The 24985-nt window shown below is 37.6% G+C and overlaps 1 pseudogene; it reads left to right on the top strand.

Annotated features, from left to right (window-relative positions):
* Window positions 1-14984: 14984 nt before the first annotated feature.
* Window positions 14985-15060, top strand: LOC125361095 (annotated as a pseudogene).
* The last annotated feature ends 9925 nt before the right edge of the window (window positions 15061-24985 follow it).

Genomic DNA, 24985 nt, shown 5'->3' with positions numbered 1-24985 from the left:
GATTGGTAAGAAAAATGGTAATTATCTTTATAATTATCTAATATATGAAACTCAGAGTAATGTAGAAATCAAGTTGTTGATGTGATTATGCAAGTATGAGATCAGGGATTTTTAAAAATGATATCAGACACTATGTTACAAGAATACTAGGGGAATTTGGGTAAGGGACAGTTTTGACAGAAAAATAGTGTGGGGGTACATAACTTTCCATGTCTGAATTTCTCTTTACACTAGGGAAAATTGTTTCTTTTAAAGGAACTAAAACTTAGCTGTCTGTTTTTGTGTTATTTGCTTTGTTGTTTTTTTTTTAAATATCTTCCTTTCTGAGCCTATGGACAGGCAATGTCTTACCCAAATGCATTGTTTGCTGAATCTTATTTTATGCAGGTTCTAAGAGGACAGCTATGTTCCAACTCTGAAGAACAAGATCTTTCAATGTTTTCTTTTTTCTAGTTTCTTCAAGGCCTTTATGTATTTATTTTTGTTTCTTTTTTTCTTATTTATTGTCAAAGTGATGTACAGAGAGGTTACGGTTTCATACATTAAGCCTTGGGTACATTTCTTGTACTGTTTGTTACCTCCTCCCTCATTCCCCCCTCCCCACCTTTCAATGTTTCTATTGCTAGTATTTGTTGAAACCTTAGGAAGAGTGATATAGAAAAGGAAAGCAGCCAGGAACATGTACATTGCTAAGGAAGATGACACTGTGGACAGTTGAAGATTTAATTCCATGGGGAAATTAAGAAATGGTGTATATGTAGTAATTGCTTTGAAGAGGCAAGGAAATATGCATATTTATACACCAGCTCCTGTCAGTCCTGGCTGAAGACTGCTTCTAAGGAGTGCTAATTCCCTGGCACTTGTAACTCTATGGTTTGCTCAAGAGTCTTTTAACACAAAAAAAGCAGACCCTGGACTTTGGAAGTCATCTGCAGTAACTAAATAGTGGAGTTCAAGGAATATGGTACACCATTGGTGATATCAGATATAGATGCAATCAAAGTCCCTGCAGTTCTTCAGCTGCCTGTACATGGAAGCCATCTGTACACCCACAGTGTTTGATAACACCTGTAAGAGTTATCACCTATGAGTCAATGATTGTCAGATGATTTTCTAATGTATATCTCATGTTGTGGAGAAAGAGATTAAATTCCAGAGAGTTTTAGGGAATAATTCTATACTACTAAACTACTTTGGGCACAATGGTCTCATGATTTAAGTAATTAGGATAGAAATTTAAGAACAGAACCCTTAGTATGATGGCATTTAAGCACAATAGCTCAAAGCTCTCAGCCTCCCCATTCAGTACCCTTTCTTCTTATCTACTCGCTCACTTATGCCCACATTATGAAGTACAATAATTCATTTTCATCTAGAAAAATACTGTATATCATACTGCTCAAGTTTTGTCTAAGGGATAGTCTTAACTTTGTTGTTATCAAAGTATAAATGAATTAATTCACTCTACATTGAAGTTTTGCTTAAAATAGGATATAGAGGTGTAAGCTTTAGTGAAGCTTTAATACTTTAAGTGAAGGGGAATTGAATTTCAATTGAAAGGAGCGAACATAATGTTAACTATTCAAATACATGAATTATTAGATACCTTTGGGAAAGCCTGTGTGTTCTGTGACATTAAAGTGCTTTGATGAGATGAGATTTAGTTAGTTTGGGGAGACGGTGGTGGCACTTGGAAGAGGTATTTAGTATATAACAACTGGAAATACACCCAATATAATCACTAGAGTGCTACCATTTTTCTTTCTCTTTTCATTGTACAAAAGAATGGATTTCATTATGACATTTTCATACATGTATGCACTGTACTTCAACCAAATTCTTTCCTATCACAATCTTTCATGCTTATCCAATCCTCTGGCTCTCTTAAAAAGTCACCCATTTATGGTCATGTTTGTTTGTTTTCAGATGTTGTTCAGCATATGAAAGAAAACATGACATTTGTCTTTGTGAGTCTGACTTATTTCACTTTAACATTATGGTCTCAATTCCATTCATTTTTTTCTTGGCAATGCTGTAATCTTATTTTGGTTGAAATAATGCTCCATTGTGTATATGTACTACATTGTCTTTATTCACTCACAGTCTATAAGCACCAGGTCTGATTTTATTACTTTACTATTATGAATTGAACTGGAATGAATACTAGTATGTATGTATCTATACTATATGTTGTCTTTTGTTTTTTGTTGTTGTTTTTACTTTGTTGTTGTTTTGTTTTGATTGTACTGAAGATTTGGCTCAGTGTCTTGAGTTTACATTTTATATCTTAAAGCATACCTTGAGACTTTTCTTTTTCTTTTTGCCAGTCCTAGGGCTTAGACTCAGGGCCTGAGAACTGCTCCTGGCTTCTTTGCTCAAGGCTAGCACTCTACCATTTGAGCCACAGTGGCATTTCCAGCTTTATCTGTTTGTGTGATGCTGAGGAATTGAACCCAGGGCTTCATGCATGAAAGGCAAGCACTCTACCTCTAAGCCATATTCCCATTCCACCTTGACCCTTCTCATCATCATTATTTTTTTTAATTTTTATTATCAAACTGATGTACAGAGAGGTTACAGTTTCATACGTTAGGCATTGGATACATTTCTTGTACTATTTGTTACCTTGTCCCTCATACCCCACTCCCTCCTCCCCCTTCCCCCCCCCCCACCGAGGTGTTTAGTTCACTTACACCAAACAGTTTTACAAGTATTGCTTTTGTAGTTGTTTGTCTTTTTTTACCCTGTGTCTCTCAAATTTGGTATTCCCTTTCAATTTCCTGCATCCAATACCAGTATACACGGTTTCCAATATACTCAGATAAGATTACAGAGATAGTGTAGGTATAACCACAGGAAGGTGATACAAGAACATCATCAATAATAGAAGCTACAGATACACATGGCATGTTGAAAGTAGTTACAACTGTGATATAACAATTGTTTCCATAACATGGAGTTCATTTCACTTAGCATCAACTTATGTGTTCATAAGGGTATAGCTATTGGGCCTTGTGATGCTCTGCTATGACTTGCCTAAACCTGTACTAATTATTCCCAATAAGGGAGACTATAGAGTCCATGTTTCTTTGGGTCTGGCTCACTTCACTTAGTATAATTTTTTTTCCAAGTCCTTCCATTTCCTTACAAATGGGTCAATGTCGTTCTTTCTGATAGAGTCATAAAATTCCATTGTGTATATATACCACATTTTCCTGATCCATTCGTCTACTGAGGGGCATCTGGGTTGGTTCCAGATTCTCACTATGACAAATTGTGCTGCGATGAACATTGTTGTGCTGGTGGCATTACTGTGATTTTGTTTGTTGTCTTTTGGATAGATACCCAAAAGTGGGGCTGCTGGGTCATAGGGGAGTTCTACATTTAGCCTTCTGAGGAATCTCCATACTGCTTGCCAGAGTGGCTGAACTAGTTTACATTCCCACCAATAATGAAGTAGGGTTCCCTTTTGGCCACATCCCCTCCAACAATTGTTATTATTAGTTTTCTTGATATATGACATTCTTGCTGGGGTGAGATGGAATCTCAATGTTGTTTTGATTTGCATTTCCTTTATGGCCAGTGATGTAGAGCATTTTTTCATATGTCTATTGGCCATTCTCATTTCCCCTTAGTCGGGACTGTAGGCTAGTTACTTGATTTCGAATCTCTTTTCCTTCTGACTGGTCTTTCCTGATGATTTCCATGTCATTTCTTAGGTCTTGTATGGACTTCTTTACTTCATTAACTTCATTAGTTTGGTTTTGATTGTTGTCTCTCAAATCTTTTAGCTGTTTAGCTATCTTTTCATTTGACTCTTGAAGCTCATTTATCTTTCTATTTGTGGATGCCATGAAATTCTCCATTAATTTTTGCTTTGCCTCCTCACACTCTAGAATAATTGACTGAAGAGATTCAAACTTTTCATTTATCATGTTTATCAATAGAGTTTGTAGAGCATTTTGGGGGTTCTCTTCTATGTCTTTGATTGACTGCTCTGCTTCCTGCTTGTTTTGAGTGGGGGATAAGACTTCATTGTTTGCCATCTTTCTTGTGTTCCTTCTGCCCATTTGGATTGGCAATGCCAGTCTACCAGCACCTGTGAGCACCGTTTAAGACCCAAAGCAGCCCTTACCAAGCACTGTTGTGTAAATCTTACAAGTTCACAATTATATACAGATACCTTTTATACCTGTCTATAAAATTAGATTTGGTGTTCCTAAAGAATACAATTCAATATAACAACAGATCCTGGGCCCTGTATTCAGTAGTTACTTATTTACTGTTACAACCCTATACGTAATTCTTGTTTTTATATTAAGTTCTTTTAGGACTGGCTTTCTCTATGAACCCCTTTGATTCACTCGGATTAAGCTGGGATACCCTCTATCCAATAACCAGGAGTCAATGGAACCTGGAAATCTAGGCAGTAAGTCAGGAGGGTAAGTTGGAGGTAGTAAAGAGAATAGAGTAAAATGTATTGGAGGGGGTGGTGATTTTGGTTTAGTTTCAGTGACATGGAAATGTGGAAAAGAGTAGAATCAATAGAAAGAACAAGGTTAAAATGATAGACAATGGAGAGTTAGCAGAAAAGAGTGTAGGTGTTATTCATAGGAAAGTAATTTTTAAAGAAAGAGAACACAAAGAGAGAAATAAAGTAAAAATACTGGAAGACAGATGCACAAAACAGAGAAAAATTATTTAAAAAAGAAAAAAATAGAAAAGGAACAATCCAAACAAACAAACAAAAAAGAAAAAACTTGATAAAACAAACTGGTAAAAATGGAAAACAAACAAACAAACAAAAAACCAATGACGTTTCAGAAGTGAAAAAATTAAAAAGAAAAAAAAATTTTTTAAGTTTAAAAAATGTTTGAAAAGAAAAAAAAAATGGAGTCCTCCTTGTTTGGGTGGTCTTTCCCCAGTCTCTGGTTTCCTTGCGATGGTCTGCAGTGTATTATCCTGATTGGCTGGTTTGACTTAATTTCAGTTTGCAAGGGGTGGATCTGTTCTGACCCTTCTCCCCTGTTGGTGCAATCCTGGGTCTCTGAGGTTCTCACAGCTTGCAGGCAGGCCTTGGGCGTCCTCTGTAGATGGGGACGTGAGCAGTCTCGGGAACTGTGGCTCCTCTGTCTGCTGTGGGGCCGCTGCCTTTGATGCCTGGCTTTGAATAGGCTGTGGACTCAGCAGGGCTGGGCACCTCTGGGCTGTTTTACCGGGCTGAGAGTTGCTTGCCTGGGGGAGGTGGCCTCCTTGGAGGAGGTGGCTATGGAATGCAGCTCTGTTTCGGGCTGGGAATTGGGCTTCCTCTGTGACAGGACCGTTTAGCTGTCCCAGGAACTGTTTGTTCCCCCGTCTGGTGTTTCTGTGCCGCCGGTAGCTGCTGGCCGCTTTTGCTTTAAATTTAGAAATTCCAGCGGGCAGGATGGGGCACCTCTGGCTAAGCCGAGGCCCAGGACTCGCCTCCCGCCTGTGCAGGGGGCATCTCCTGGGCGGAGCTGGCTCTCACTGGTTGGTCCCTTTTGCCCTTTTCAAAGATGGCTCCTTTGACCTCGCTTTCCCCAGGCCCGCTTTAGTTCCAATCTGGTCTGACCCTATGCCAGTGTCAAAGATGGTGCTTTGCTCTGGCGGTGGGGGAAGGGCTGCCTTCCAGAAGCTGCTCTGTGGGCGTGAGTGAGAATATCTTTCGTGGGGTACTCACGCTTTCTCTGCGATTTCAGGTCGTCTGTGCTCAGCCGCCGTCTGGAGGATTTCTCCCTAGTCTACGCTGTGTGCTTTAGCCATGCGGAGTGCAGGTTGCTGTGCCGGGCGCTGTGCCGGGCACTGTGCTGTCTCCAGCACTGGCGCAGTGGCAGGACGCTGCCCGGAGCTCAAATCTGTGTTTTCAGATGAGCAAAGTCGATTTTTCCTCCCTGGCCAGAATCCCTGTACTGTTAGAACTTACTCTGGCTGTCTTTCTAGGAGTAAAAGTTTCTATGGGGTGAGAAAACTGCGATGTCGGAGGGAGCTCAGCTAGGGCTCGGCTGCTCCTCCGCCGTCTTCCCGGAAGTCCTCATCTTCATTATTTTTAACAGGTCCTCCTGTGTATGTTCAGGTCCTCCTGTGTATGTTCGTCCTAGCTTGGACCATTATCTACCTGTTGATGCTTCCGTGTATCTAGGATGGCAGGCCTGTGCCATTGTTCCTATCAAGATCAAGATCCTAGCTATCAAGGTATATGATCAAGATTGGCATAGCAAGATCATATTGTAGTTCTGTGTTTAGCTTGTTGATGAACTATCATAATGATTTCCATAATGGCTGCACTAACTTACATTCCCATCAACAGCATTTTCCCCTGTATTTTCAGAAGAATTTGTGGTTGTTTTCCAGATAAGAAACATTTCTACTGGACTGAAATAAAAATATCAATGTAGTTTTGATTTTTCATTTCATTTTTTTCTAAGGATAGTGAATACTTTTTCAGTATGTATTGGACATTTTGACTTGCTTTGAAAATCATTCACCTCACTTGCCCAATTATTGATTTGGCAAGCAAATTTGCTCATTTAGTGTAAAATTTTTGAGTTCTTTACATAATTTGGATACACATCCTTTCTCAGATGAATAGCTGTCAAAGGTGGTATCCCATTCTCTATGCTGTCTCTTCAATCTGTAATTCTTTCCTTTGCTCCAAATTCCTTTGATTTCGATCCCATTCGGGAAGTTTTGTCTCATTTCCGGAGCTATTGCAGTCTTTACTCAGAAGGTCATTGCCTGTCTTGAAGGACTTCCCCTGTGTTTTTCTGTAGTACTCTCAAGATTTAAGGTCATATATTGAGGATTTTGAGCCATTTTCAATTGCTTTTTTTGTTACAGTGTAAGAGACTGGAATCTACTTTCAGTGTTCGGAATGTAGATATTCAGTTTTCTCAATGCCATTTGTTGGGAAGGCTATTGTTTCTCCAACATGCTTTTGGCACCTACCAAGGATCAGCAATAGCTACAAGGATTTATTTCTGGGTCTTCTATTCCATGCCATTGGTCTGTGTGTCTGTTTTTGTGCCAGTACTATGCTGTTTTTGTTACTGTGGATCATAGTCGAATTTGAACTCTAGTATTGTGATACCTCAAGCATTGCTCTTTGGCTCAGATTTCATTGGCTATTTGGGGTCTTTTGTGCTTTTGTATAGAAATTTAAGATTTTTCCCCTAATTTTGTAAAGAATATCATTTGCATTTTGATGGAGATTGCACTGAATCAACAGCTGAATTTGTAAATAGCTTTTGATAAATTTTATAATATGCCAATACATAATTTCAGTTTTTATCACATTGGTTTAAATACATAGTTGTCCTACTAAAGAGAAAAGTCCACATTTGATGACAAACTAGTAGAAATAGCAATTAGCTGTGAGCAGTGGCTCACGCCTATAATTTGAGCTTCTCAGGAGGCTGAGATCTCAGGATCTTACTTCAAAGCCAGCCTAAGCAGGAAAGTCTATGAAAATCTTACTTTCAATTCACTACTAAACAAACAAACAAACAAAAACCAGAAGTGGAGGCTGTGGCCCAAGTGGTAGAGAGCTAGCCTTGACCAAATAACTCAGAAAGAAAGAAAGAACTATATAAACTAGTTGCAATTATGCAGAAAGATTCAGCAAATATTCAAAGTCCAGATCATCAAAATATTTGGTTAGTTGACTTTTAACTACTATCATGTTTCTCAAATCTTGTTTGGTTTTTGATGAATTTAATTAAGTCATATTATATTCAATATTTTGTGATGATATTGAGAGTTTGACTCAGACAAGGGTGCTGTCCTTTAGCTTTTTTAGTTAAGGCTGGCACTTTATCACTTGGGCCACAACTCCATTTCTAGATTTTTGGTGGTTAATTGACAGATGATCCTCAGTTTAGCCTCCTGAGTAGCTAGGCATGACACCTACGCTGGGGGATGACATATATGCATATGTGGTGTGTGGGAGGGTGGTTAATTGGACATAAGAGTCTCATGAACTTTCCTTCCTTGGCTATCTTTGAACCACAATCCTTAGATCTGTCTCCTGAGTAGCCAACATTATAGACGTGAACCAGCAGCACCCATCCTTATCATATCCAATTATAATTGTTCTCACTTAAGTTTTTTAGTTAACATAATTGAAGATGCTTCAGTGTGCTATTTCCATAGATGTACATAGAGTACTTTGAACAAATTCACTTCCTATTTTTACTTAACTCCGACTCTATGCTAGATAAAATTATTAGGGGATTTATATGCAATATTCCTTTAACATTGCAATAACCTTGCATCATGGATATTTTTATTCACACATTTGATGCTTGGCATATAGTAGATATTCAGCCATTTAAAAAAATTGGAGTGTTGAATAAAACCAGAATGAGGTCTTTGTAGCTCTCAGGACAGCTGTTCATGCAGAGAAAGGGTTTTTTTGTTTGTTTGTTTGCTTGCTTTTTAAGGATTTGAACTTTATTCTCCCACCAGCACCATGTGGGAGTTCCCAGAAGTCCTTATTATATCCAGCAATTTTTATTGGTAGTCCTTCCATTTATGTATTGTGGTTAAAGTGTAGTGGCAAGCATGATCTTTATAGTACATTTTCTTTTTAAAAAATTATTTATTTATTGTCAAAGTGATGTATAGAAGGGTTACAGTTTCTTATGTAAGGCAGTGGGTACATTTCTTGTATAACTTGTTATCTCCTCCCTCATTCCCCCCCTTCCCCTTCCCCTCTCCCCCCATGAGTTGTTCAGTTGGTTTACACCAAATGGATTTACAAGTATTGCTTTTGGAGTTGTTTGTCTTTTTATCCTTTGTCTCTCAATTTGATATTCCCTCTCCCTTCCCTAGTTCTAAAACCAGTATATACAGTATCCAGGGTACTCAGATGAGATAGAGTGATAGTGAGGGGACAACCACAGGAAGGGGATACAAGAGGATCATCAACCAAAAAAAGCTACGGTTTCACATGGCATGTTGAAAATAATTACAACAGTAATATAACACTCGCTTCCATAACATGGAGTTCATTTCACTTAGCATCATCTTCCGTTTTCATAAGGGCATAGCTATTAGGCTCTTGTGGTCTTCTGCTGTGACTAGCCTAAACCTGTGCTAATTATTCCCTATGAGGGAGACCATAGAGTCCATATTTCTTTGGGTCTGGCTCACTTCACTTAGTATAATTTTTTCCAAGTCCTTCCATTTCCTTATGAAGGGGTAATGTCATTTGAGTGAATGCTTCTGAACCCTTAGAAACTGGAATCAGTTTGGCCTAGCATATGAGGAGCACTGGTGAAACTGCCTGTGTAGGGACTCCTGCAAGGGTACTGGTCAATAAAAGAACTAGGTTCCCGCTCAGTCACAAATGCCTGCAGCCCAGGTGATGCACTGGACTAATGCCTGAGAAATGAACTATCTTCTCCAGATTCCATTTCCAATTTTATCTGCTTGTCATTTATTAATTAAGTACTAAGAGCCTACTAGGTGCTCAGAAATTGGCTGGATAGTAGGTATTAAAAAAGGAAAAGGAAAAACATGAAGTTTAATAATTCTACTAGAGATATTCACAAGTAACCTAGAATATGATTGAATTCTTCTCAGTATTCCTCAGAGAAAAGCTTTAGCAAAGAACATGATAGTGGACAAAGAAGTGCTAAAACATTGGTGTTGGGTTAATGAAAACCCATTATTTTCTTTACAGCATGTAACATGAAATAGCTGAGAGAACCAGAAATGACATGCTTCCTTTGTTCCTGAGAGGTTTTACTGAGCTATCCTTATCACCCAGGAAAGAGATTCCAGGTCATAGCCTAAACAGCAGCCAGTTGGAGTGACAGCTTTAGAAGACACAGTTTTTTTGTTTTTTTTTTAATTTTTAAACTTATTTATTGTTTATGTAAAGGTGATGTACAGAGTGGTGAGGATTACATGAGTCAGATAAAGAGTACATTAATTTTAGAAATAAGTTGCCTCTTCTCTCACTGTCTCCCAATTTTCGCTCCTTTCCAGGCCCAGGAGTTTTATAGTTCTTTTTTTTTTTTTTTTTTTCCCTCAAATTTTTATTATCAAACTGACGTACAGAGAGGTTACAGTATCATACATTGGGCATTGGATACATTTCTTGTACTGTTTGTTGCCTTGTCCCTCATGCCCCCCTCCCTCCCCCCCTTCCCTCCCCCCCTCCAGTTGTTCAGTTCACTTACACCAAACAGTTTTGCAAGTATTGCTTTTGTAGTTATTTCTCTTTTTTTACCCTGTGTCTCTCGAATTTGGTATTCCCTTTGAATTTCCTACTTCCAATACCAGTAAACACGGTTTCCAATATACTCAGATAAGATTACAGAGATAGTGTAGGTACAAACATAGGAAGGTGATACAAAACATCATCAATAATAGAAACTACACATACACATAGGACGTTGAAAGTAGTTATAACTGTGATATATCACTTGTTTCCATAACATGGAGTTCATTTCATTTAGCATCATCTTATGTGTTTCTAAGGGTATAGCTATTGGGCCTTGTGATGCTCTGCTATGGCTTGCCTAAACCTGTACTAATTATTCCCAATAAGGGAGGCCATAGAGTCCATGTTTCTTTGGGTCTGGCTCACTTCACTTAGTATAACTTTTTCCAAGCCCTTCCATTTCCTTACAAATGGAACAATGTCATTCTTTCTGATAGAGGCATAAAATTCCATTGTGTAAATGTACCACATTTTCCTGATCCATTCATCTATGGAGGGGCATCTGGGTTGGTTCCAGCTTCTCGCTATGACAAATTGTGCTGCGATGAACATTGTTGTGCTGGTGGCATTACTGTGATTTTGTTTGTGGTCTTTTGGATAGATACCCAACAGTGGGGCTGCTGGGTCATAGGGGAGTTCTATATTTAGCCTTCTGAGGAATCTCCATACTGCTTGCCAGAGTGGCTGAACCAGTTTACATTCCCACCAACAATGAAGTAGGGTTCCCTTTTGGCCACATCCCCTCCAACAATTGTTATTATTAGTTTTCTTGATATATGACATTCTTGCTGGGGTGAGATGGAATCTCAATGTTGTTTTGATTTGCATTTCCTTTATGGCCAGTGATGTAGAGCATTTTTTCATATGTCTATTGGCCATTCTCATTTCCTCATCAGAGAAGTTTCTTTGTAAGTCTTTAGCCCACTTGATGAGGGGGCTATTGGTTCTTTGCCGTTTTGTTTTGGAAGAAGGTAATTTTTTTAGTTCTGCATATATTTTGGAGATGAGGCCTTTGTCTGTTGAATGTCCGGTAAAGATTTTCTCCCAGTCTGTGGGCTTTCTGTTTATCTTGAGAGCTATGTCCTTTGCCGTGCAGAAGCTCTGGAGTTTGATGCAATCCCATTTGTCCAACCTTTCTTTAATTTGTAGCCTTTCAGGGTCTTGGTTAAGGAAGTTCTGTCCTGTGCCAAGGAGCCCAAGTGTTTCTCCTACTCCTTCCTTTAGTGTCTTCAGGGTGCCTGTTTTGACTTCAAGGTCTTTAATCCATTTGGAATTGATTTTGGTGCAGGGTGATATATAAGGATCTAGTTTTAGTTTGTTGCATGTGTTGAGCCAGTTTTGCCAGCACCACTTGTTAAAGAGGCTATCTTTCTTCCATACTATTGTTTTAGCTCCTTTATCAAAGATTAAGTAGGCATAGTTCTGTGGGTTTAATTCTGGGTCTTCAATTCTGTTCCATTGGTCTTCAGGCCTGTTCCGGTGCCAATACCAAGCTGTTTTTATTACTATAGCTTTATAATACAGCTTGAAGTTGGGTATTGTAATTCCTCCAGCACTGTTCTTTCTGCTTAGGAGTGTTTTTGCTATTCTAGGTCTTTTATTGTTCCATATGAATTTCTGGATTGCTTCCTCTATTTCATTAAAGAATGGTGTTGGGATATTAATGGGTATTGCATTGAATCTGTAGATAGCCTTTGGCAATATTGCCATTTTGATTATATTAATCCTCCCAATCCAGGAGCATGGGAGGTTTTTCCATTTTCTTAGTTCTGACTTAATTTCATTTTTCAAGCTTTTAAAGTTCTCTTCAAAGAGGTCTTTCACTTCTTTGGTTAAGGTTATTCCTAGGTATTTTATGTTTTTGGGGGCTATTGCAAAAGGAGTTGCTGGCAGTAGTATGGTTCTCTTATTTGGATTTGTGGCTAATAGGAGGTAGTTTTTGTTTTGGAACATCTCTCCATGCTCTCCAACACGGTCTTCAAACAAAAGCAATCAATCATAAAAATAGTTATTCTAATCCAAATTCTTCTCTAAGTTGAAGATCATTTGTATAACCAAAAGACTCATGATGGTTTTATCTATCTGGGTTTTTCATGGAGTTTTGGAAAGAGGCATTTTTCATGCTAATTTTAGTACTGAAAAGTTAGTCGTGGTGTCTTGAAGTAGCTAAATTGTCCTTTAAAATTTTTTCTAGGATTTGAGACACAATGAGAACACTTTTTATTTTCTCTTTCCAAGCACATGTTAGAATAAAGGTCATGAAATTCAGTCAAGTAAACAAGTTAGTCACAACTTTCATCCAAAGGGACATACATCACAGGTGTTTCTCAGTACTGCTGGAGTTGGTTTAAACACATTGGTTATGGTTATGTATAGCACTTGAAGTCCAAACATTCACTCCAACTCCATCATCACTTGCTTAGGCTGTCCCAACAAATTCCTCTAGGATTATTTCTTTTCCATGTTTAAATAGTAATGGATTTGAAAGTATAACAGAAAAAGAAAAGCAACTCTTTTATTTCAGAAAAGAATAAAAACTTTAATTTCTTTACATTCTTCCTCTTGAAAAGGAAGCTTTTTAAATGCAAATAAATTTGTTAATGAATAGATCTAGTAACTACAAGAACAAAAACAATACCTTGCTAAATGGAATATTTTTCTGTGTCTATGCAGGTCCTGAATTCAGGACTAGGACTGAGCTCAGGGATAGCCCTCTACCACTTCACAGCTTAACTTCTGGCCTTTTGGTGGTAAATTGGATATAAGAGTCACAGACTTTCCTGCCTGGGCTGGCTTCAAACCATAACCCTCAGATCTTAGCTTCTTGTGTAGCTAGGATTGCAGGTGTGAGCTACCAGTGCCCAGCATGCCAAATAAATTTTTCACAAATTAGGAAAATTCCATATGAAAATAGTCCTATTTTTATTTTATTAAACTATGGATGACAAAAAGATAAGCAATATGAAACAAATTTATGTACATGTTAATTTATATATGTAGATGTATATATACTATTTTATGTACATGAATATGTATGTGCACAAGTATACATACATGTAGGCATATTATGTGTACATGAATATATATGCTACAATCGGTAAGTAGTAAAACTTACATGCAATTTTATGAATACATATATTTCACGTATTATATACATATAGAAATGTCCACACCTTTGTATGTGTACAACTTAATGATTTTCCACAAACTGAATACACCCAGTTAACCAGCACTCCAACAGGAACAAGATTATCAGCTGACAGCTAACGCAGAGACTCTTCCCTTCACACTTTTTCAATACATTCCCAACCAAAAGCATAGCTGTCATTCTAACTTCTAATACCATAAGCTGATTTTCTCTGTGATGCTTTTCTGTGCTTTATATAAATGAAGTTAAGCAGTGTGGTTATTTCTGTGGCTTGATAGAGAATAATATTGGTTAGAACACAGCTGCTCATAACTTTTGGTGACTATGTGTATGTGTTCCTTTTGGCAATACACTTGACAGTAGATTGCAAATTTCCCAAGCCTAAGAAGGTAGCTAGGAATACTGCCAGGTGACCATGGCATGGGTCCTCGGACCACGCACCAGGGAAAGATGCAGTTTTTTGTTTTTTTGTTTTTTTTTTGCCAGTCCTGGGCCTTGGACTCAGGGCCTGAGCATTGTCCCTGGCTTCTTCCCGCTCAAGGCTAGCACTCTGCCACTTGAGCCACAGCGCCGCTTCTGGCCGTTTTCTGTATATGTGGTGCTGGGGAATCGAACCTAGGGCCTCGTGTATCCGAGGCAGGCACTCTTGCCACTAGGCTATATCCCCAGCCCCCAGATGCAGTTTTTGTTTGTTGTTAGTTCACAATGAGATAAATACAGATGGTGAAAATAAACATTCCAAACTTTTATGGATGTTTGACCTGGTCATAAATTCTTTTGTTGTATTTGACAGAAAAATATTGATCTAGAACAAATTTCAACAAGACAGGCACTTGTTAGGTTGAGAAGCACCACACCTCTAATGATTGAAAAATCTGAATCTGTGATGTTTCTAAATTGAGAACTTCTTTTAAAAGTTGCTTTATATTGTGGTGTATGCCACTGAGCAATGATAGTTTTCTGTAATCTTCAGTTACTTAAATATATAAGCACATCTTACACTTAAAATTATTGTACTAAGTATAAAATTATTTTGATTTATTTACATATGGGAATGACAGTGATAATCCTATAAGCATCCCAACAAATCTATGAGGGAAGGGTTGTTATGATACACATGGTACCGGTGTGATAACTAAATCACAGTGACTGCTCACATGTGGCTTCCAACACGGAGCGAACCAGGCTTTGAGCCCAGGCAGAATGGCTCTAGGGAGCTTTTACCGTCTTGGCCACTCTGCTATACCAAATTAGTATGCCAAATATTATATAAAGATGGACTTTGTTTCCTCTCTAATTAGTGCTCTTTGCAGAGATCTCTACCAGCTTTTAAGAAAATAATCTGTCATTCTTAAATATCAATATATTGTTTATATTAGTAAAGATCTGAGGCCTACAATCTATAGCATTATGATTTTTGACCAAATGCCTATCTTCCAAAATGATATTTAAAGATAAATAAATGCCTTTGTGCTTTTGTATATATAGATGTATAGCTATAGATATAGATAGAATATAGATATAGACATCGATTGTATAGATATAGATAGATATAAGCATAGATATGTACATAGAGATAGAGATAGAAAGACTATACTTTTAGGGATCATTTCTATAGTTTGTTACTAGAGATAGAGATAGAGACGGAGATAATCAGTATGATAGTCAAACTCCAAGGCTTCACAATCACTCAAATTGTTTGCTCACAACTGGTGATATACCACTTGAGCCACACATCCAGTTTGTTTGTTTGTTGCTAGTTAATTGAAAGTGGAATGTCATAGATTTTTCTGCCTGGGCTGGTTTAGAATTGCCAACTTCTAGATCTCAGCTTCCTAAGTAGCTAGGATTACAAGTGTGAACCACTCCCACTTAATCTTACAGAACTTCAGAAGTATATTATGTTATTGGTATCAATATTGTTAAAGATATATATGTACATTTTAATCTAAATTTGATCCTTCAATCAGCTGGGCTCATGTAGAAAACCAGAAAGTTGATCTCCACAGCCATTGGACAGACCCCAGTAATAAAGTAACTGTTCCTGGTCTCAAATCAAGGAAGCTTTTCCATACGCTCTAGCAATACACACCCACTTTGAACTGAATATTTCAAGTCTATAAATTTCCAACCTACTTCTAGAAGTTGGGCATGGATGAAAGGCATTTCACAGTAGGACTGATTGGCTGCCAGAATCAACTAGCCTTCTATTTGTATAGCTTGGAAGTTCTCTCATCAGATCTGCCTCGCTATGTAAAAATGCTTCCTGCTTGAGGTTCCATTTTCAAACGAATGGATTTATTATCCTTAAGGAAGATTTTGCCTAAGCTGTTCTGAGGACATGGTAAATGAAAGGTTATAGATCAAACACATTTCATTGTCCTGTGTCAGATGAGAGTTGCTTTATGTGTTTCATTTTATGAAAAGCAGAGAAAGAGTAACATACATGAATTTATTGACTATGCTATAACAGCACTAGGCTGATACACATGTGTATGCACAGATAGACATAGACATAGGGTGGGGAGAAGATTGTGGGTTAGTTCACATGGCCACTAATCTCACTAGAGGAGTCAAGATGGCAACCTGATATTCCAGGTAGTGGAGTAGATTAGGGGGAGAACAGTGCCGGATATGTTAAGAAGCCTTCACGGACATGAAAAATTGGGCTCCTCAGTAGGATCTGGATAGCAACAACATTGCAAAATACCACCAAATACATGCCTCTGCCTATTAAACACAGCAGCAGCCTTTTCCTTTTTCTGAGTGGGTCATGGGGCTTGAACTCTGGGCCTGGGTGCTGTCATTGAGCTCTTCAGCTCAAGCCTAATGTTCTACCACTTTGAGCCATAGCACCACTTTCAAGTATCTGGTAGTTATTTGGAGATAAGAGTCTCACAGATTTTTCTGCCTGGGCTGGCTTTGAACCACAATCCTCAGATCTCAGCCTCCTCAATAGCTAGAATTACAGGTATGAGCCACCAGTGCCCAGCTCAGGAGCCATTGAAATAAGTATAGCTGTACTGTATTTAATCCATTTCACAGTTTCATTAGTTTATGGTGATGCTGGTAACCTCAGTTTTTGTATCTTAACTCCTATCATTGAGTGATACAATGGTCCCTCTTAGGCCTTCATATATCTTGAATTTTCTGCAGAACTGTCTATCATGCATCATTCTCAAAGTTTACTCTATTCTGCCTCCTTCCCACCCTGGACAGACAGACAGACACACACACACACACAAACACACACACACTCACACTTTTTATCTTCTAATTTTTCTTTATCCCTACAATTACTGTATCTATCATCTATCTCATTAGAAGCATTTAGATTGTATCCATTAGACATTTACCAATGAATAAATAAAGAAGGAAAACATATAGAAGTGATACCATTGTTCTATACAAAATGGTAAATATAATAAAACTCAAATTATTTTAGAAAGGATATGTGGTGTTTGTGTACATGAAGAGAAGATGAGGGGGATGCTTGGTTAAGCATCTTAGATTATTAATGAAGTCACGTGCAGGAGCAGTCTGTCACCTCCAGTATATGATATTATAGCCCCTCCATGGACATACTATACCTTGAGGCTCCAAACCAGAGGTAAGGCAAGTGCTGAGACATAAAGTCGAATACTTACTTTGAATAAATGGATGGATGAATTAATGAAGTACACAAATTCATATATCCAAAGACTACTTGGTGAAAAATGATGCCTGTGCTGGGAATGTGGCTTAGCTGTAGATGCTTGCGTAGCATTCACGAAGCCCTGGGTTCAATTCCTAAGAACCACATAAACAGAAAAAGCCAGAAGTGGTTCTGTGGCTCAAGTGGTAGAGTGCTAGCCTTGAGCAAAAAGAAACCAGGGGCATTGCTCATGCCTTAAGTCCAAGCCCCAGTACTGGCAAAAAAAAAAAGATGCATATATATATACATATGTATACATATATATGTATATATACATATGTATATGTATATGTATATGTATATGTATATGTATATGTATATATACATATATATGTATACATATGTATATATATACATGGTTGTAGCCTTGTACTGTGTTCTTACTTTAGCCAAAAATGAGACTAAACATTCTTTCCATGCCAATTCTATTCTTGGGGTGCATTTTTCAGTTAAGGGATAGAATTCATATAAAATCTGGATTCAAGCTAAGTAGAATATCTTTCTACTAATAATTGTTTCATAAACATATGTGCCTTATAAACTACTATCAGTAGTGTGTGTGTGTATGGTGTGTGTGTGTGTGTGTGTGTGTGTGTGTGTGTGTGTGTACAGTTCTTTCATGACCTTTGTCAACTAGTTGGAGATTCTCATTTGCTAGATTCCATTCAGTACTTAATTACTAGAAATTTAAGGATCTAGGAGGCTCTGCAGCTGTTGTGAGTTTCAGCTACATTTTCCCACTTATCTTCCAGGCTAATAATTTAGAGCTCTATGATGAATGCATTCCAGTTTTCAGCAATTGAAAACATCATGAAAATCCTGTTTTCCCACATAACTGAGAGGAACAGCAGAATCAAGGCATCTACAAATTTCAGCAATCTGAGTATTTGTTGCCATGATTCAACACCAAGATTTTGAATCCAATGTGTCACATAGAATCATAGACTTTTGTGACTGTCAGATTGGATCTAAGGCATTACCTAGGTGAATTTTTTAAAGCTATGGAGACTGAGTAAATGCTAAAGGACTTAACTGAATTCATACTGCTAGTCAGTCATAATGCTGGGACAGAGCACAGTATTTCCTACGGCACTTCTCTTTCCTCTATGACTGTTTTTACTACCGTATTGAGATTTGAGTCTTTTCAGACCAGAACTCAGGTATTCTAGTGGACAGTCTCAGCAAGAGAGCTCAAGGACAGCACCAAGGCTTATTTTCAATATTTAACACTTCTCTCTGGGAATCCTTCTCTCCTAACACATTAAGAAAGCTGTGTGTTTGGAAAAGTATTAACTTTTGTAGTAGAGTCAGACACTGAATTTATTTTATTTGAAAATTTTTCTAGATTGTAACTGGTCAGAGTTATATGTTACTGAGTTAAGATGTGTTTAGAGGACCATGCAGTTGAAAGAAGCTCTTTGGATCTAGCAAGCCAAATCTCTAAGTGCAAAATAGGAAACAAAAGTCTCAAAAATTTAAGAATCAATTATTTAAAATACAAGACTCCTAATGTCATGGGACATTCTGTTAAAGTTTCTAAGTTTGAATTTGGAATGAAATTGACATGATGTTCTTTGGCTTTTTAGAAGAATGTTGTTAAAATGTTAAGGTGCATTGTTATGTTATTCACTGTTTTGTTCATTTGGACAAGCTATAATAGAAATAGCAGGAAACCATCAACCATTAAAATCATTTGAAGGTGAGGCTCAGTGTGTTATAGAAAACCAAATCATTTAATGAAATGTAAGAATTTTATGGCCATAGACATTATGACTTCTATTTTAGAAGTATACAGTATTTGCTGAACCAATAAATGATAAGTATGAAGTAGTTGGCTGTACCCAAAGCAAAACACTTTAGAATACAGTAAAGATTTGGGAAGTCTGTTATGTGCTGGTGGTGCATGTTTATAATCTTTAGTTATGCAGGAGGCTGAGATCTGAGGATCACATCAACACAGTGTAAGACTCTTATCCTCAATTAACCATCAAATTTCTGGAAGTGAAGCAGTGGTTCTGGTGATAAAGTGCTACCTTGATCAAAAACTGAAGAACAGTGCCTGGGCCCTAAATGCAAGCCTCAGCGTGTGCATATATGTACACACACACACACACACACACACACACACACACACACACCACACACCAAAGAAAGAATATTGAGAAGTCTTAAGTTTTTTAAGTGGGAGTCATTTGAAAATTGATTGAGAAACTAAATGACTAGAAAAATCATACAGAATATTAACATTTTCTATTTGGAACATTTTTATTCACAAAATAATCTGAGAAACAATAATCTGTGAAACACTAAATGATGTAGCAATTGATAAGGATGAAGTTTTCATAATATCTAGTTCCTTGAAATGTGAAAAGCATATGTTGACCTTTCATAACCACTTTTGCCATATCAGGTGCATGAATGGACTCCAGGAACCATCTGCTCTGTGGCTGCCTATTAACTTTGCTGTGTTCTCTCTGAAAGACTGACTATTCCATTAAAACAAGTGGCTTTTCCAAGAAAAAAAATGATCTTGGGATTTTCTTGGTCATTAGATAGCTCTACACCAGATAGGGACATAAAATTTTTCTTTGTGTGAGGAAAAGGGAGAGCTTTCCTGAAAGTTGACTCATATTACAAAAAATGGGGGCAAAGGGATTTAAGTGCTTATTTCAGTTCCTTTTCCAAACATGGAAAGTCAAATGGTAGTTCAGCCTCGATCCTTTCAGAGGAAGATCTCATTGCAAATGTAAACTTTGCTGCTCAAGTCACATTATTCATATATGGCAAACAACTCAGACTTCAGGATTCTGACTGCCACATGCAAATCCTGGTTTCAAGACCAGAAAAGTGTTAGTGAGACCAAAAAGCAAAAGAATTCTGCTTATGCTGTCAGATTCTTCTTTAACCTTTTTTAAACTGTTTACGATATGAAGCTCTGCATTTTACCCATTTTATAATAAATGAGATGGGGGAATTTCATATTCTATTTATTCTTAGGCAGCACAAGGAGAATTGGTAGTAGAAACAGAGATGAAGCTCATGGTCTTTGAATTACAAACTTAGATTCATGGAGCCAATTGGCCTCACTGTTTGCTACTGCGGCTGTGCGGTGACAGATCAAACATATTTCAGACTTGATCTGAGCCTTCTCCATGGGGGAAGGAACACAGGCCTTTTAAAAATATAACATATCAGAAAACATCTGTAATTCTATCTTTATATTCTGTGAGATTCTGGGAACCTGATTGTTCCTAGTTTGCCAAAGGGGAATACTTATTCATCCCGTGCGGCTCTTAAATTCATTATGAAAACCAAGATAGCCTTGATTGTAACTGCAGACTCTTATATCCATTCGCCTTATGAATGTTTGATTTTCTTTTTTGGAAGCACTGAAACATATTGTGTATCAGCTACTTCTTCAGGTCATAACTTCCTCAGATGTATAATTGCTTACCAAGGAAAGTGAAAAGGACAACTGTCCAGACAGGGTAAGTGGAGAGTTCAGAAATCTTTTAAATTAATTAGCACATAATGGTCTCTCTTTTTCTCCCTCCCTCCCTCTCTCTCTCCCTCTCCATACCATCCACAAGCTGATATAGAACTATAGATTTTTGTTGTTGTTTGAGTTAATAATAATCCATTAATTTTGCTAATCCCTTTTGTGTTTGTTCTGTTTTTCAGAAAGGGACTCTATATAACCTCGCCAGCCTTGAGATCGTGCTGCATTAGACTCTGGAATCCTGAGATACAGATCTATATCACCACATTTTTATTCATTTGATGCTTGAATTTTCACAGATTCAGTTGTGAAGGGCCCCCTCAAATTGTTTCTGGTGGCCCATTGACATCCATATCATTCTTGGAGCCTTTCCTTACTTATTTTTGCTCAAGATGTATTAGGTCATCTCTTACTCTCCCTTTCTCACCCTTGGAATCAGATGTTTTCCTAAGGAGCCTTGGTTCCTCTTAATAGAGCACAGAATATAGAAGCCAAATCTTCATGCAACATGTGAACACAGTGTCTATGCTTTCATTTCTAAAGTGAAGGGAAAGAAGTAGCCAATCAGAAATGAGTGTCTGTTTGTAGGAAAGATAATGAATGAGTTTTCCAAATAGAGAGATATAATTGTGGTCCATAAATGGGAGTAGGAGGAGGGGGGGGCGGAGAGAGGGGGGGAGAGAGACAGAGAGAGAGACAGAGAGACAGAGAGAGAGAGAACACAAATGAATGAGGAGGAGAAAGAATAGAAGGAAAAGAAGGAGGGACTAGAATCCTAGAGAAACATTAAGAATTTGTGCTTCACAATGTCTGGGTACTAGTGGTATGCCTCTAGTCTTAACTACTTAGTTCTTAGTAGTCTTAGATGTTCTAAGATCATGGTTTGAAGTCAGCCAGGACAGAAAATTCCAAGAGGTTCCATTTCTAATTAATCAGCAAAAGGCAGGACTGGAGGATTGTTTCAAATGGTAGATCAGAGCTCTGAACAATAAGCACCTGAGACCTGAGTTCAAGCAATGGTGGTTTCTCTGTGTCTCTGTGTCTCTGTCTCTCTGTGTCACTCACCCTCTCTCTGTCTCTGTCTCTCTTTCTCTCTCTTTCTCAAACACACACACACACACGCACGCACACACACACACAAATCACAGATTTCATTTTGTATAGTAAATATAACAAATGGGCCTGGAGGCAAGAAGGGTTCCACAAGCCATAGTAGAACATTTTATTTATTTCAAAAGGTGAATGCTTTTAATAAGGCACTTTGTCAATGACTCTAATAATGAGAGTTTCAAGGCAGAGGTTTAGGGATGGAGAGGAGCATTGGTATTAAGAAAGGAGAATATTCCACAGGGCAAATCACTTCCGAGTTGGTGAATTTCTTGGCAGCTTGGAATTCTAATCCTCTTTTTCACTTCCTGCTTTGGATTTCTGTCACTTAACCTGAGGGTATTTAGAAAGGGCTGTTGATTTCTACTTTGTAAAAACTAGTTTTCCAGAAGTTATTTGAAAGGGGGAAGCATGGCATGACAAGGAGTACATATCCAAGACATTACTATTAGGTTCGCCAGGGAAAATTGCCTTGTCCCTTTGTTTTCTCCCCATATGAAACTGCATGTAGACCATTTCCCCTCTCCCGGCCACTTCCTCATCCTCTAAAGTCACTTCCTCATAGGCGCCTTCCAGCCACTGTTACACAGATTGAGCATAGTGTTTTAATTGCACAAAGTGAAGGTTTGTTGTGACATCCCTATACATACATATACTTTGATTTAGTAGCTATCTTTATGTTCTTACTGTAAACCCTGACATTTAAAAAATTCCTTTGTTTCTGATTTTCAGTTTGGTCACATGTCATACTTTTTGTTAATTCATATATCTCGTAGGAATGTATAGTCCAGATTCATATACTACAAGAGATAATGGGATATAATTTAAGGATACAACTAGTATCACCTGCAGAAACACTATCAGAAGTCAAAAGTGATGATTGATAAGGAAAAGTAAGCTATTGAAGAGCAAATACATTAAATACAAAGAGTCAAAGAGTATCGTCTTGGGGGGATATTTATTTCCATTGTATCACTTCAGCTTCTACAGATACTATTTTGTAGCAGGGCACAATCATCATTGATGATTAAAATATTGACCTAAATAAGCTAATAAAGTTTCTAGTATATTCAGCACATTTGTTTACAAGGTAGAGAAATGCAAACCATACAGAGATCCTGTATGGTCTTATTCCAGGCGTTTGCATCTAAGTTCCTTACTGCCCCGAGGGCCTTGGCAAAACCTCCTAGAAAATATGGAATATTATTTTCTTTTCCTTTCTCATCACCTGGCTAATTACTGTTTGTCTTTCAGCTTTTTACTCATAATAACTTCCCCATGAAAACCCTGCCTGATTTTCCAGTCAGAATTAAGTTCCTCTTAAACACTGATAGGACTCTAGACTCAGCCTTTGTAATGCACACTTAGTCACAGTCACAGCACTTTTTAGGTTGTTTTGTTCAGTGTTCATCAACATCCTTAAGCTCAGTTCTGTGTGCACTGATAATATCTATCTTGTTTATTGTTGCTTTATTCAATGTGTGACATGTGTCCAATAAAGAATATTCTGGTTATATATTAGTCAAACAGCAACAACAAAAAGCAAATCCCAGTGTTGACCTGTTTACAAAACTTTAGCCTTAAGCAAAATGTGCAGAATAACTGAATTATTTAAGTACAGTTATACATTTTCTAGTACCAAAATGCATGTTGAACACATGTTGGATGAATGATGCTAAACAACAAGTTAGACTTTGGTTCTGTTTCTTGACTGAGTACATTGGAAACCGTGTATACTGGTATTAGAAATAGGAAACTGAAAGGGAATACCAAAATCGAGAGACATAGGGTAAAAAAGACAAACGATTACAAAAGCAATACTTGCAAAACAGTTTGGTGTAAATCAACTGAACAACTCATGGGGGAAAGGGAAAGGGGGAGGGGGAGGAGGGAAGGAAGGAGGAAGTAACAAACAGTACAAGGAATGTATCCAATACCTAACATATAAAAATGTATCCTCTCTGTACATCAGTTTGACAATTTAAAAAAATTTTTAAAAAAAGAAAGCAGTGATTTTCAGTACCTGGGGTTCTGCAGTAACTAAAGAGTTTCACATTTAATTGCACATTTAAATGGAAGTTTTGAAGGAAAATATTGAACGATCTCAAAACTTGTCAAGTGTCCATGTTGCAAATGTTAAAATGTTGCATGTGCCTAATTGGCCACTTTACATCCCTAAGTGATTCCCTTTTTTTCACTCTTTTGTATCACAACTATCTACAGACTCAAGCTGTACTAAGTGTATTTGTCTCACCAAGTTATTTCCCAAATAGAAGCTGGTCCTTTTCTATAACTAATGATACATATTTGTGGTAGCCAGAGATGAAATGTTTTACTTAGGAAGAAAAGCAAAGGCTATGTTTTTATGTAATAGAAAATTAGAAATCTTAAACAATTTGCTCATCACTGGGAATTTTTAGGAGGAAATAAATCATTCTAGTTAACAGTTTTCACCCAGGGCTCATGAATCCTGTTGCATGTGGTTGTTTCTCCAGTTCCTTACTAATGCACTGCTGGGACTCACACCAGGTGTTTCTTACACTGATTTCCACCCAGAGCAACTTCACACCATGCAAATGCAACTCTATTCACTGGTGTCATTAAATTAGCTCAGTCTCTACTACTGTGACCAAATAGAGCAAGACAAGTTGCTGCTCTCAAATAATAAGGACTAAGAACCCACAGTTCTTTTGCCTGTTTGACTCTTTTTTGATGAGAATTCAAGCTGCTTAAATTTAGAAGTTTTTTTTTAAAGGTGTCTTGCCATATTGAAAGAATAAAACAAGTATTCTCATAGTTACATTAGCAATTTTGTTAAACAAAGAAAACAATAGGGAAGTAGTTTTCAGTGAGAAATTTGTTTGTAAATAATTTCAAGTTCACAAACAACACCCATTTGTCCTCTACCCATGTCTTAATGAAAGACCTGACATTACACATGGGGAACAAAGTTATCCCAAATCGGTCAGGCTTCTCCTATCAAACTTCTCCCCATGCTTTTCCAAAATTGAAGCAGACTTCTATTCCTGTATACTATGCCTTGGTGAGAAAACCCTTGACACATTTTTCCTTTAATATAAGAATTGGCCTTGAACTCTTTCTGAGTTAGGGATTTCCTTTTCAAGTTATAGGTAGCTCTGGCAACAGAATAGAACACTGCACAAGTCTAACATAAATTGTTCTGAGGGCAATTGAGTAGGATTTTATTCCATGATGAATGTATATGAAAACCCCAGACCAAAGGTCTTTGGTAAGCCATTAAAAAATAGTACAAGTTTAATTGTTTGG

This window comes from Perognathus longimembris, chromosome 12 (genome assembly GCF_023159225.1).
Source record: "Perognathus longimembris pacificus isolate PPM17 chromosome 12, ASM2315922v1, whole genome shotgun sequence".
In the NCBI taxonomy this organism is placed as follows: domain Eukaryota; kingdom Metazoa; phylum Chordata; class Mammalia; order Rodentia; family Heteromyidae; genus Perognathus; species Perognathus longimembris.
This window is presented reverse-complemented; position numbering and strand designations above follow the sequence as displayed.